Genomic DNA, 14,124 nt, shown 5'->3' on the forward strand with positions numbered 1-14,124 from the left:
AATTAATTTCTTCGATTCCAAATTTCGAATATTCCTCATTTATTTACTGAACATATAGAGACTTTTCAACAATATCTGACCAGAATCAGTAACAAATAATATGAGAAATTAGAAATATTTAATATACACCTCAAGGATAAAAATTCTTTGATTTTGGCAGTCAACGCACGAAGTATGTATTTTGAAACACAACAGTAAAGGAGCATGATTTGGTTATATTTGCAAGCGGTAAAATATTGCTACAAATAGGCGCTAAAACTCTGTTTGACAAAATACTGTTCTATAAGCAGCAAAAGTAATATCAAGGTAATTTACGAGAGGAATTCTAGACTTTAAACATTTAGTTGATTAATTTTATGTAGTGTTTTTTATTGGAAAAGTACTATTAAAGGTAATGTATTATAGAAATATCTCTAAATCATTTCAAACTATTATGAAACATGTCCACAAAACCACGATCATTCAGAAATTTTCGTATTTCTATAACTTGTTAACACTGTTTTAAAAATTTCATGCTTTCAACACACTTGTTATTTGAATGTATGTATTTTCCTAATACTGTCTTACTTGTTTAGAAGATCTGAGATCTTTCTCTCACCTCTTTACTCTCGGTTTTAGTATGTTAAAATGTTTTGTATTTGTATCTAATATTTTGGCTAAAAGTAAATTAATTTTCTTAGGATTTATTTAAAAAAAGTATATTGTTGTGTTTTGATTATAATTTGTGCAGTTTCCTATTTGCTAAGATGATCTCATTTAAATCATTTGATTTTTATACAAGACTACCAGACAAGTTTCTATTAATTTTGTTGGTTTTTTTTTTTATAAAAAAGAAGTTTGTTTTTTAACGTTGAATTTGTCTACACCCTTATGAAGAAATCAAATAGTAAACATGTCTTCTATTTAATATCTCCTTTCGTATCCCTCTCTTTGCCCTGCTACGGAAGACAGTGGTATCGGTTGAAAAACTTGCGTAGTAAATTCCAGAAGCCGCACGAATATAGCAAACTAAGGGCACTGCTACATGTTCAATATATATTGTGATATTTGGATCGCGATCCATTGTAATGGATCACGCAAAATTAGATTATTCTACGATTTGGATCGCGATCCATCAATACTGCATGCTATACGTTCAATAAATATCGCGATACTGGATCGCGGTCAATATATATTGAACGTGTAGCAGTGCCCTTAGAGTACCTTCCGGGCTATTTAGATACCATCCATTTGCTGTTTATAATGTTGAGTCGAAACAATGTCTGAGAATGTATTTTTTGGTTGCCTATACAGGGTAGTTCAGGGCGAAGTGGCTTGAAGGACTTTACTAAACCCAACGAATTGCATAATTGGCTTCATAAAAAGCCTCCAAGTTTTGTGGAGAAGTCAAGGGCTGCAAGATCATACATGGAGTCTCTCTTGTTATAAGAGCGAATCGATTAAGAAGATAACCCCATTTACTTTGATATGCCATTCGCATTCACAGTTAAGATATCCCAAATTTATTTAAAACAACTTACTTTCAATACTCCCCACTGTGCCTGAGGTTTAGTCATGAGACATTTGTAGGTTTTCTACGATCACTTAACAATTCTTCTCTATTCTACTCTACTCAGCTCTATTGTTTGTTGGACTTCTTCTGATTGTTGTTGTTTCAACATAAAACCATAAAATATTTCCTATTTAAGCCTTCTTTTGTTAACGCTTACCAAAGTTTTAAAAAACAACAAAACAAAACAGAAAAAATAAAAGATTTTAAGCTGTAAATGTATGAGTACAAGACTAGAGAGTTAGTGAGTGTGTGTGTGGAATATTGATGGGTGTGAGCGTATTTGTTTGGGTTTGTAGCTGTATGAAGGTAGCTTTAATAACGGTACCCTTAAGACTCTACCGCATTTTGTTGTACACAATACACACCGACTGACAGACAATCGTACAGGCAGACAGTTATATAGACAAATAGTTAAAGAAATGTATACAGAGCGCTAGCGATCGTAGCTGAGCTGATCACTATGTTGAGCTTAAAGAATAAATTCTATTTTTGTAGCTTTTCTTTCTTTAGCTAGTTTTTGTTTAAAAGTTTTGACTCCGAGTAAATGAGTGTGTGCGTTTGGCGTGGCGGTTTAAGTTTGTTGTAACAGGTAGATTTCTGAGTGGGAATAATAATAAAGAAGTATTCAAGCAATTGAGGAGTAAGTCAGTCACAAAATGACAATTCTCTTTTCTTGGTTACTTTTGTTTTTGTTAGTGTTGTCTTGTAAAGTTGTTGGTTTGTTAATGCTTCCGTTAACGGTTGTCTGTGTGACGAACTGAGGGTTGGACGAACTCACTGACGGATTGTCTTGGTGTCTATTTATCTGTATGTTAGTTAGTCAAGTTAATTTAGATTGTTTTTGCCTGCCAGTCTGACATTTTTTATACAAATGTAACCAATCAGCCTGCACAACAATGTCTATTTAGCGGTTTTTCAAAAATGTTTTTACATTTTTCAAATATTGTTTGTTATGGAAAACATTATGCAATTGTTTTGTAAAGTTATAGGCAATAGTGGGCTTAAATTCTACAGCTGTCCAACCAACACCCAATTTTTGTTATTCGTGGACCATTCTATATACCGAACCGAATCACTAACTAAGATCCCACGACAATTGGATTTTCGATCCGAAACAACTCTAGTCTCACTCGGTCAAAAATCAAAAGAACTTTCAACGACAGCACACCTGTTACAACAATAGCAACTAAAGTATAAAATACCATAATTCCCAATCTTATTAAGCTCGCCATTGCACAATATATCTCAGATATGCCATGTTCAGTGAAGGTGTAGAATCCAGTGGGCTAGAATGATGTCAGAGGATGAAGTATGTTTAGGATACATTTCATTACAGTTCTGATAGATAATCTTGGAGATATAATCAGTTCTGTAGTCATTGTAGTCCTTCTATAACATATAACATACACCAATGAGAACAGTCTACTCCAATAGTTCTCATTGTTTGTCGAGTTTGTGATCAGGGAGTTTGTGATCTTTTCATGTCTGATGAGGCTCATTTCGATCTGAACGGCAACGTAAACAAACAAAATGGTCATATATGGAGTGGTTCCAACCCAGAAATACTGCATGATAGGAAATTGCATCCAATTCGCGTCACAGTGTGCAGTTGTCGGACCATACTTCTTTGAAGAAAACGGACAAAGCGTTACGGTTACAGGAGACAGTTACTTGAGCAAGCTAAACGAATTTTCTATCCTGAACTATGCCGAAAGAGAATTCCTTTCTAAGATGCCGTACCTGCATCAACGTGCATTTAAATTCAATTATCTTTAAGACTAATTAAACTATTTCTAATACAATTCAATGGACTTTCAAATGAAAAAAGATTGAACAAATTCCATGCATTAAAAAAGTTATTCCAGTTTCTTAATGTAGCAAAATTCATCAAAAGCTAATATGAAGATCAAATTGACCTCGTTCACATATAAATTTTATACTGTAAAGGACTTCATCAATTATAGTGAGGATTAAAATGGATTAAGAAGAAATCACTTAGATATTAAATTAATTTGCTCGATTCCAAATTTCAAATATTAATGAAAGAAAGAAGAAAATCCTCATTTATTTCCTGAACATATAGGGACTTTTCAATAATATCCAACCAGAATCAGTAACAAATAATATAAGAAATTAGAAATATTTAAAATCCACCTCAAGGATAAAAATTCTTTGATTTTGGCAGTCGACGCATGAAGTTTTCTGAAAGACAATAGTAAAGGAGGATGATTTAGTTATGTTTGTGAGCGACAATAGAGGAATTCTAGACTCTAAACATTTAGTTGATGATTAGCAGGAAGTGTTTTTATATATCAAATCGAAAAAATTCCACAAATGCTGGTTGAGAATTTAAGTTGTCTCAGCCGACTGGTAGAATCTGATTATGACTTAATGGCTAGAGAAGTTGTTTAATGAAGATTAGCTTAATCTGACAGCCACCTAGAGGCATAGCTTACTTGGATCTTGATAAGTCTTGGTGTATATCTAAACATATCTTATATGTAAATCCAGTCAACATCAACTTATTTAAGCCATCTATCTATCTAGTTCATGAAAAGTTGAGTTCAGTCGCAGCTGATTTTCAGCCAGAGATATTATATGTCTTTACCGCAGATTACGACAGATTTTCAGAAATCGTCGGAATCTTAAAGGAATGAAAAAATATAGGAATGTTAATGGCAAAATACAGAATGTTTAACTCTTGCCAATTTCATCAGATTTATCTTTTGGTCCACAAATTGGTGTATAGTTTAAAGGGCTTCTACATTAAGGGTGAGTCGATTTTGACAGTCTATAGCGGTCATGTCTGTTATTGATCTCAAATCGCCGTAGCTATTTACACGATTAAGCAATACTTTCAAATTCATATTATTATCCGAATTTGAACTAAACGATCTTACACACTTTGACAGTCGATAGCGGTGCTATTGTTGAAGCTGCATCTGTCGAATTGACTGACATTTATTCAGTTTATGTTACCAAATTTCCATGGACGGATATAGCGTTGCCATTTTACGGTGAGGTTCATTTCTGGATGAATGGGTACGTCAACAAACAAAATTGTCGAATTTGGGACTATACTAATCCACATGAGATCCAAGTGCGTCCAATGCATTCCGAAAAAGGCACTGTTTGGTGTAAATTTTGGGCTGGAGGTGTCATCGGTCCATATTTATTTGAAAACGACGTTGGCCACGTCATCACCGTCAACGGTTAGCACTATGGGTCGATGATTACCAAAATATTTTGGCCTGAATTGGATGATATGGACATTTGGATTCAACAGGTTTGCGCTACATGTCACATTGGGCATTAGGCACGAGAGATTTACGATTTGACCCCGTTAGACTTCATCTTGTCAGACAGGAACGTTGCCAACGATGTATTAAATTCAACATCGACCCTACCTTTGTGGAAAACCCTTCCTATTAAACTATCAAGTTCCGCAAATTGTGTAAAGAGCACATTTTACTTATCATGTCCAATCTGGAATATTAACAATTAATCAATGAATTTAAAACTAATTTAGTAAAAAATATTTACAGTTAATCTCCAATATCCTAAACCACATTATCACAACCTAAAGTTATACTGACAGTTTACATACAAAAATTATTTTAACAGACGGTAGAACTATAATTTAACATATAACCAGACATCGTGTTAATGGCAATAAAAAGAACAAGTTTGTTTAAGTTAGTTTCTTGACTTGTCCCAGAGTGCCTAAAAGGTGATAGGTCCTTTTCATAAAATAGTTAGAACTAAACCCCATCCCTAGACGTTGGCTGAATGTCAGTTCCCTGGCCCTCTATAAATAATAAAGCTTTAAATGTTGCAAGGTTTATTAAATCTATAGAGGAACAAGATGAGAGGAAACATATCGATTTCTTTAAATGTATTTTACGATGCACTAGCGTTTTTTAGCCGATTGATGACAAAACATTAACATCACTACCAGTTGAGCCCCTTCGTGTGTGAATGTGTGATTTTCTGACCAACTTTACACAGTCGTACACTATTTTTTTTTAGTAACTTGTCAAGCTTCGTCAGCATTCAAAACAAATTGTCGCCGTTGACGTTATACCTATTTGCTGTTGTTAGGTTTTCTACTTTTAAACCAAGACTTTCAAAATTGTACTCTGCCACTGTCATACATAATCAGGCTGCCCCTGTCTCTGCCTTTTTATTTAGTTTTGTTTTTATTTTCTTTTCAAAGCCTGGCTGTATGTCAAAACTTGGCTTTGATTTGCTTTAGGGTTTCTTCTTCTAAATGTTATTGTTATTATTATTATTGTTGTTGTTGTTGTGGTGTTTCAGTTCGTTTCTCTATATAATCTTGGCATGTAATTTTTTTTCTCCTACTTTGGGTTTATTTTATGTATAATTTCACTTTAAAATTAAAACAAGGTAGAGTACTATATTCGGCTGTGTCGAATCTTAAATACCCTCCACCTAAATAGTATTGAAATTATAGAAAGTACATTGATATGAAAACTAGAATATCCATAATATCCAATTCTATATTCCGAGCTTAGCACAGATTATGTGAATTGGTACAACGCATTTCATTTAAGTTATTTATTTGCATTTTATATCTTGTTAGAAATAATTTTTGCACCGAATCATTACTTGCGATGGAAAATGGATTCATTACAATAACCCGAAGCATAAGAAATCGTATGTGAAGCCCAGCCAACCAGTGGAATCAACACCAAAGCCAAATATCCATTGCGCTAAGGTAATTCTCTGTATTTGGTGGGAGCAAAAGGATACTATCTATTATGAGCTGCTGAAATCTGACCAGACCCTCACAGGGAACCTGTACCGAACGAAACTGATTCGTTATGCGTAATATTTCATCATGACAACGCTCAGCCACATGTTTCAACACCTATTAAAAAGTATTTAAAATTAAGTGGTTGGGAAGTTTCGCCTTATAGCGGGTTATAGTCTAGAACGTGCCCCGCCCGATTACTATTTGTTTTGATCGATGCAGAGCTCTGTCTGGGATACGCTTCACTTTGGAACAGAGTATCGGATATTGGCTTGATTCGTTCCTGGACTCAAAAGATGCCAGAAAGATGGGAAAACAAGTATTGTACAAACGTTTCAAAGAATAAAGCCTTGGAAAAAATCCAGAATTTTTAAGTCATACACCCATATATTGTTGAGATCGGATTTAGAGAAGCTCAAACATATTTTAATATCATCTGCATACATTAAAATGTTGCAAAAATTTAAAACTTCCGGAAGGTCATTGATGAACAGAGGGAAGAAAACTGGACCAAGATGGCTACCTTGAGGGACACCAGAGGTAACCAAAATATGATTAGAATATTTGTTATTAAATTTAACTCAATGTGGTTCTATCCGAAAGTTACGATTTTATCCAGTTTAGGCTGCGAGATGTAAAACCCAGAAGATCTAGCTTACTAAAGGGAAGGCTGTGATTTACTTTATCAAAAGCTTTACTAAAATCGGTATATACGGCATCAGTTTGTTTTCTTTGTACAACCTTTCCTAAATCAGTGGGTATACAAAGTTCAAAAGTATGTTTTTGTTCTGACTCAATTTTGCATATGGAAATGAGCTACTTATATCACAGCGTTTAATGAATTTTCGGGATGTGAGCCTTATATAGGAGCAATACAATTTGTGCCTACTTGAAACTAATTTTTGTTAAATTTGTTTTTATCAATATCAATGTTTATGTACGTTAATGTATTTTTCGGATGTGGGACTGATGTGGGATGGTGTATTATGGGCTGATCGTCATAAAATATTGTAACATGATTTCTTTTAATTTGAGGCCTATTTTGGACGAATTCCATCTTAATATCGTTAATTTCAAGAGTTTATGGATAGTAAACTGACTCTCGGAAGGGGACCTTATATAGAACCTATGACCAATTATTGGCAGATCTTCATATAATTCGGTACAGCCGTTTTTATAACATATCTGTGTGTATTCAAGTTATTTTCGGAAGTGAACTTTATATGGAAGCTACTGTCAAATATGGACCGATCCATAAATTATTCTATAGGCATATTAATTATGTACTATATAGTCAGGTTTCGGGAAGAAATGTGTATGAAGGCTAGGATAAATCAAAGACCGATTCTTACTATTTTCAACAGAATTTGTCCATTTATCATTGGAATGACGAGTGCAAAAACGAGTGCAACACAAAATAACAATAATATAAGAAAATTATCATATTTGTCTCACATTTAGGTCCAGATATCTGGTTCTACTTGCCCGATTTAGCTGATTTTCAATACCAAACTGCTTAGAAGAATTGTAAATATCTTGCTGTTCATTTTATCAATGCCGGTTGTGTATTTTGGACGAGAGAGTGATTTACACAGACATACTTTGTTGGGACTCAGATGAATATTTCTCAATGTTACACACGGAATGACATACTTAAGTATATATTCACCTCTTCTGGTGGTGAAGGGTATCAAAAAAACAACTCTTCTACACCAGCATATTTACGTATAAAGACTTGTATTTATTCATTTGTATGAATCTTTTTCTAACATTTTTGTTATTTAGGAATTCATAGGTTAATAGTTGTTGTTATTGTTGTAATTTATGCTTTTGTTGTTGTTGTTATAGTTGTAATATGGTGTATTGTGTGTGTGTTTTTTAACGGTTTCTTAGTTATACTTGGTTTGTTAAATACATGTCTGTAATTTAGATGTTGTTTTTCTTCCTTCTTTCTTACATTCTCGTTTATTTCTCTTTGGTTTTCAACATACAATTTTTCCTTTCTTTTGTTAAGTTTCCTTCGCAGTTACCGTTATTTATTAGCTGTACTTTGTTAATTTAATTTAAATGTAAACAGTTTTTATTTTGAAAGGGGCCGTTCGTTGGTTAATGATTATTAAGCGATTTTTGAAAAAAAATAAATAAAAATAAAGTATGAAAGACTTTGGGTGGCAAAACGAATGTTAGTAGTTTCTCCTTTTTACCTTACATTTCACATTTTGTTCATGTTGTTGGCAACCTATTGAAAGTCTTTAAGACAATTGAATAGAATTGAAGGAATAATGAAAGAAATATGGTTCGCTACGCTACACCAATCATAGTAAAATTATGAAAGAATTATAAAGTGTAAAAATATTTGCCTGCTATTATCTACTAACAAATAATCTATAAAGAGTTATGATGTCAAATAAAAACGTTGAAAGATTAATAATTAATGCTGATGTTTGTAATGTTCAAAAATATTAGTCTAACACCCTCCTTAAAGTATACCGATCGACACAGAATCACTTTCTGAGTCGATTAAACAATACCCGTCCGTCCATCTGGCTGGCTGGCCATGTAAACTAGAGTTTCCAAAAAACAGAAGAATTTCAAAACCGCGGTTTCGGTTTTAAAAAATTTAAAACCGATCGGTTCCGGTCGGTTTTTTTATGAATTAAAACATAACTAATTTTAGAAAAAATATCCGATTCGTCTTCTGATAATGATGAAAACAAACCAAAGAAATACAGCTTAAGTTGGTTGAGAGGCGAGAAGCTAATGGCTGCAGCCGGTAAAAGATGACGACTTTAAATGCAGATGTATGGCGTGTGGCAAAATATTAAATTGTAGTAAATCAAATCTAAGTACAAATGCACAAAAAAAATCATTCAAAAACAAAAACCCAAACAATGGATTCATTTTTTGACAAACAAGTCCCGGAAAAAACAATGATTTCGAAATCCGCTTAAGCCTTTTTATCGCTGAACACAACTTAGCTGTTCAAATTTGAAAAAAAGTGGAGGGAAAATAAAAAGTGGGTGTAGGGAAAAAAAGGTGATTTTTTTTTCATGGGATTTCTGAAAAAAATCTCCTGGCATCACTGGTGGCATATAACATTTTTCGCATGAAAAAACCATTATTTTTCGCAAATGTGAACAGAGTACTAGGCTTTACATAGTGTAGGGTATTATATGGTCGGTTTTTACCGACCATACTTTCTTATTTGTTTATAATATTAAGAAAGTACCAATAGGAGAAAAAGTACCAATTCCCTTTTCACTCGTCAAGTTTGAATTTTCAAAATACTTCATTTTGCTAACACTTTTTGTGATACAGATATGTCGCAAACTATTCAAATCAGCATTCATATTTTAAAAAAGTACCAAACTCCTATCTGTTAATTTTTAAGTACATAAAGATGCATTTAAAATTTTGTTTGAATCTTGTTTTTACCTCCTAAACCTTCTATTTTCCAAAAATCCATTCTTAGTGCATCTACATCGGGAACGCATACTCCAAATTGCATATATCTACCTTTTGCCGTTTGCGCGATGTTGAATCAGTTAGTACCTCAGTAACTTTTGAATTCGATGTCTTCCGATCTGGATGAAATTTGCACCAAGGTTAGTTCTATTGGATGGTAGTTCAGACAAGATCGGTCAAGAACTCTCTGAGTTTCTTCTCATCCATTAAATTTATTACCTATTGTTCTTAGCAAAATGTGTCCCAAATAGTTTCATCAATCATTGGAAAATTTTTTTTGGAAAAAAACAGATATCCCTCTCGCATCCCAATAAGCGACCAAAGTCTTCAAGGAAATACCTAAGCTTTCTTTTGAGCAAAAAAAATATAGGAAGGGTCCATTTTGAATAAAAAAGTCAACAAAGTTTTTGATTTTGCAAAGCAAAGTCAAAAATTGTATGGTTTGAGTTACAAAACATTTATTTTGATAGATATTCAACTCGCATCCAAAATAGGTCTTCCAGGAAAATATCTAAACTTTCTTTTGAGAAAAAAGGGCACATTTTGAAAAACAAGTCAAAAAAGTTTATGATTTCGAAAAAAAAAAAATTTATATTTTTATATTTTTTTTTTTTAAATATTGAAGAAATAGCTATACATATAAACTATGAAACATATTGAAACACCAGTTTCACCAAAATGTTAAATTTTGACATCCTCTAACTCAGAGAGTTCTGGCACAAATTTGAAGACATCGATTTCAAAAGTTGGTTCACTTGACATGAAATCCCCCATATATGGATTTGGAAAACTCAGACATAAAAAGGGATTTTGTACATGATCTTTTGTAAACTCACTAGTTATGGATTGTCTCGTACAACAGAACACAAATGAAAGTAGGTTTGATGTTTTAAAAAATTAAATGTCTTCTATTGAGACTTACTATCCTGGTACCAACACAATGCCCCAAATTAATCCTTAATACGCTTGTGCTGGTCTAAAGTTATACAATGGAACATCGAATAAACTGATTAACCTTCGCTTTACCAATACCCACCCGGGTGACCACATCGCTTTTATTGGTTTAATATTTATACCCTTCAGCTTCGTGAGAAGGGTATATATAAGTTTGTCATTCCGTTTGTAATTTCTACATTTTTCATTTCCGACCCTATAAAGTATATATATTCTGGATCCTTATAGATAGCGGAGTCGATTAAGCCATGTCCGTCTGTCTGTCTGTCTGTCTGTCTGTCTGTCTGTCTGTCCGTCTGTCTGTCTGTCTGTTGAAATCAGTTTTCTGAAGACCCCAGATATCTTCGGGATCCAAATCTTCAATAATTCTGTCAGACATGCTTTCGAGAATTTTGCTATTTAAAATCAGCAAAATCGGTCCACAAATGGCTGAGATATGAGAAAAAAACCAAGACAACCTCGATTTTTTACCTATTTTTGACCTATATCTGGATTACTAAGACATTAATATAGACAATATGGATATCTAATGATAGATATTTCAAAGACATTTGCAACGACGTATATAAGACCATAGTAAGTTGGACCTACAATGGGTCAAAATCGGGAAAAAAAATTTTAACCCGAATTTTTTTTTTTTAAAAAAAAAAAAATTTAAAAAACCAAAAAAAAAATTTTTAAAATTTAAAAAAAAAAAATTTAAATTTAAAAAAAAAAAATTTAATTTAAAAAAAAAAAAATTTAAATTTAAAAAAAAAAAAATTAAAATAACAATCGAAAAATTTTTTTTCCAAAAAATGAAAAAAAACAACTAAAAAAAATTAAATTTTGTTTACCTAAAAATATTTTCAATTTTTAAGTATAATTTGGTGAAGGGTATATAAGATTCGGCACAGCCGAATATAGCACTCTTACTTGTTTTTTTTAATTTTGTTTCGATTTAAATGAAATTTGTACTCACTGAACAAATTCTTGAGTTCTATAGAATTTAATAGAACCATTTTAAACTTTTTATAAGGTTTTTTCAATTTTTTAAAATTTCGTTCGTCGCATATATTTAGAGAAGTGAAGTGGTAAACCATGTACATAAAAAACCTTTGGTAAAGCGAAGGTTAATGGAGTTTTCATTTCTGACACAAAATGTTGCCATTTTTAACTATCACAATATAACAAAACAATTTATGCAATTTTCTTTTATGTAGCTTCTAAATATTCCAAAAAATTAACTTTTTGCTTCCATTTTAATACTTTTTATAAAAAAAAATTCAAAAACTATTTCATTAACACAAACGAACTTCAAAAACAATAACAAGAAAAGCTGATTAAAAAGTGGTGCCTCTCTAATTCTTTGATAAAATTGAGGACAACATTAATTGAAAAGAACACGTTTTGCTCTTATAAAATTACATTTCTTTCAGAAAAGAACACTAAGAAGGGTAAAAGGCAGAACCTACAAGAAGAGACATACAAAAGAAATAGCTTTAGCTTTATTTTATATCTTAAAGTTTACGAGATATTTGCATTTGAAAATTAAAATTTCAGTTTTTTTTTTATATACCTTAGACTGGATTTTCGCTAATAATAGATCCAATTCGCAACCGATTTTTTTCAAATATATATTTGACAATTTTTAAGAATCTTGCCGTTTTGTAATATATTTTATTGAACTGCATTGCCGGCTACTGCATTACCAAACATCGGAGAAAACTACAAAATGAAGCTGACTACTGAGAGTTATGTATTTTGAGTCCATAAATTTGCCTAGTGGAAAAGATAAGATATACATTTTATATATCAACGTGTAGGAAATTGTAAAAAATCTATAAACGTTTTAAGAATCAAAAAATGTATAGAAGACTTTTTGCAAAAAAGGGAATAAAAAATGTTAGCTAATTTTTACGGAAAACTTTTATTTTGAATATGGAATAAAATTTATGTTTATGAATCGTGAAAAAGAAATCTCAAAAATTGTATTTTTTAGATTTAGAAGTTACTGACTTATTTCCACTTTTTCCGTCACGGATATATTGATGCATCAATCATGTATGAAAGTTATGTTGGTCTTTCGGAAAGTTAATTTCAACAGACAGACGGATCTATAACGATTCATTAAATAAATACTTTATGAAATGAAAAACCCTTGCCACTCATGGTAAAGGTTATAAAACCCAACAAATATCTTGTCAGAAAACAACAAAAAACAAAGTGTTATTATAACATTTATATGTTCGATGTTCTATATATGCCGACCACTGTTGTACATACCACAAACCCTCAGTAAATGTATCAAGTGGATGTAAAATATACAAATAACGGTGTTGGGATTATAACGGTTTTCATATCTCAGTAAAAGTAAATTAACTCTTTCATTCATTCACACTTTGGTAATAAAACCATATAATTCTTTTTATCTAAAACTTTTCTTAACTTTATTTTATTTATTTGTCTGGTTTTTTTTCTAACATTTTTTTCTATATTATCATAATTGTTGTAGGATTTTGACAATGAACACACATCTATAAATTAAAAATACAAAACAAGGTTATTTTATTGACATTTATTTGATAACTTTGAATCAATGGGCCTGTGTGAGAGTCTGTTTAAATGTGTGGGTCGTTTCAAATTCATTCATTCAGTCAGTCAGTCGATCGTTCATACCAGTATTTATTGGGGCGCATTTGAAGCCATACCTTGATTTTGTTGCTGTATTATGTGGCATGTTTGTTAAAGTTAAAGACAGACATGCAATAGATGTGGACAGGAAATTAATAAAAAAAAATCTGTTACAAATGTAGTCAGAGCAAATTGTTTATGTGATTAGAGAAGTATTAAGTATTTATGTGTGTTTGTTATGTAATGGTACCAGGGGTTTAATTTCTATAAAAAAATTAAGAAATTGCTTAACTGCGTCATTTCGGTACTAGATATTGACCAGCTGTTGCGTAGATATTTGACAAAATATATGAGGATAACAGGACTCCAGTGAGAGTTAGGTTTTTATATATGAGAGAAATTGTATAAGACTTTTAAATTTCCAATTCACTATCCTGAAACTCTGGTAAATCCAAGGTTCCTAGTTTTACATAACTGGACAGTTTCGTTTTAAATGGAGAATCTTCGATCTATAAACTCCCTTTCTTATCAAATTTTATCTTAAGTTTCGCTTTATATACAAAAACCCCTTCAATTATATCTAAAACAATTTCTTGTTAAATCAACAAGAATAAAGATTAGAAACATTGAAAAAAAACGTAAAAGAAAACAAATGCAACCTGACTTCAAAAATGGCAAACATTCATACAAGTAGAGAGACAGACAGACAGACTGTCAGTTATATGGTATAAACAGTCAGTTGAAAAAATGTTAAGCCATGTTAAGA

Source organism: Calliphora vicina, chromosome 1 (genome assembly GCF_958450345.1).
Source record: "Calliphora vicina chromosome 1, idCalVici1.1, whole genome shotgun sequence".
In the NCBI taxonomy this organism is placed as follows: domain Eukaryota; kingdom Metazoa; phylum Arthropoda; class Insecta; order Diptera; family Calliphoridae; genus Calliphora; species Calliphora vicina.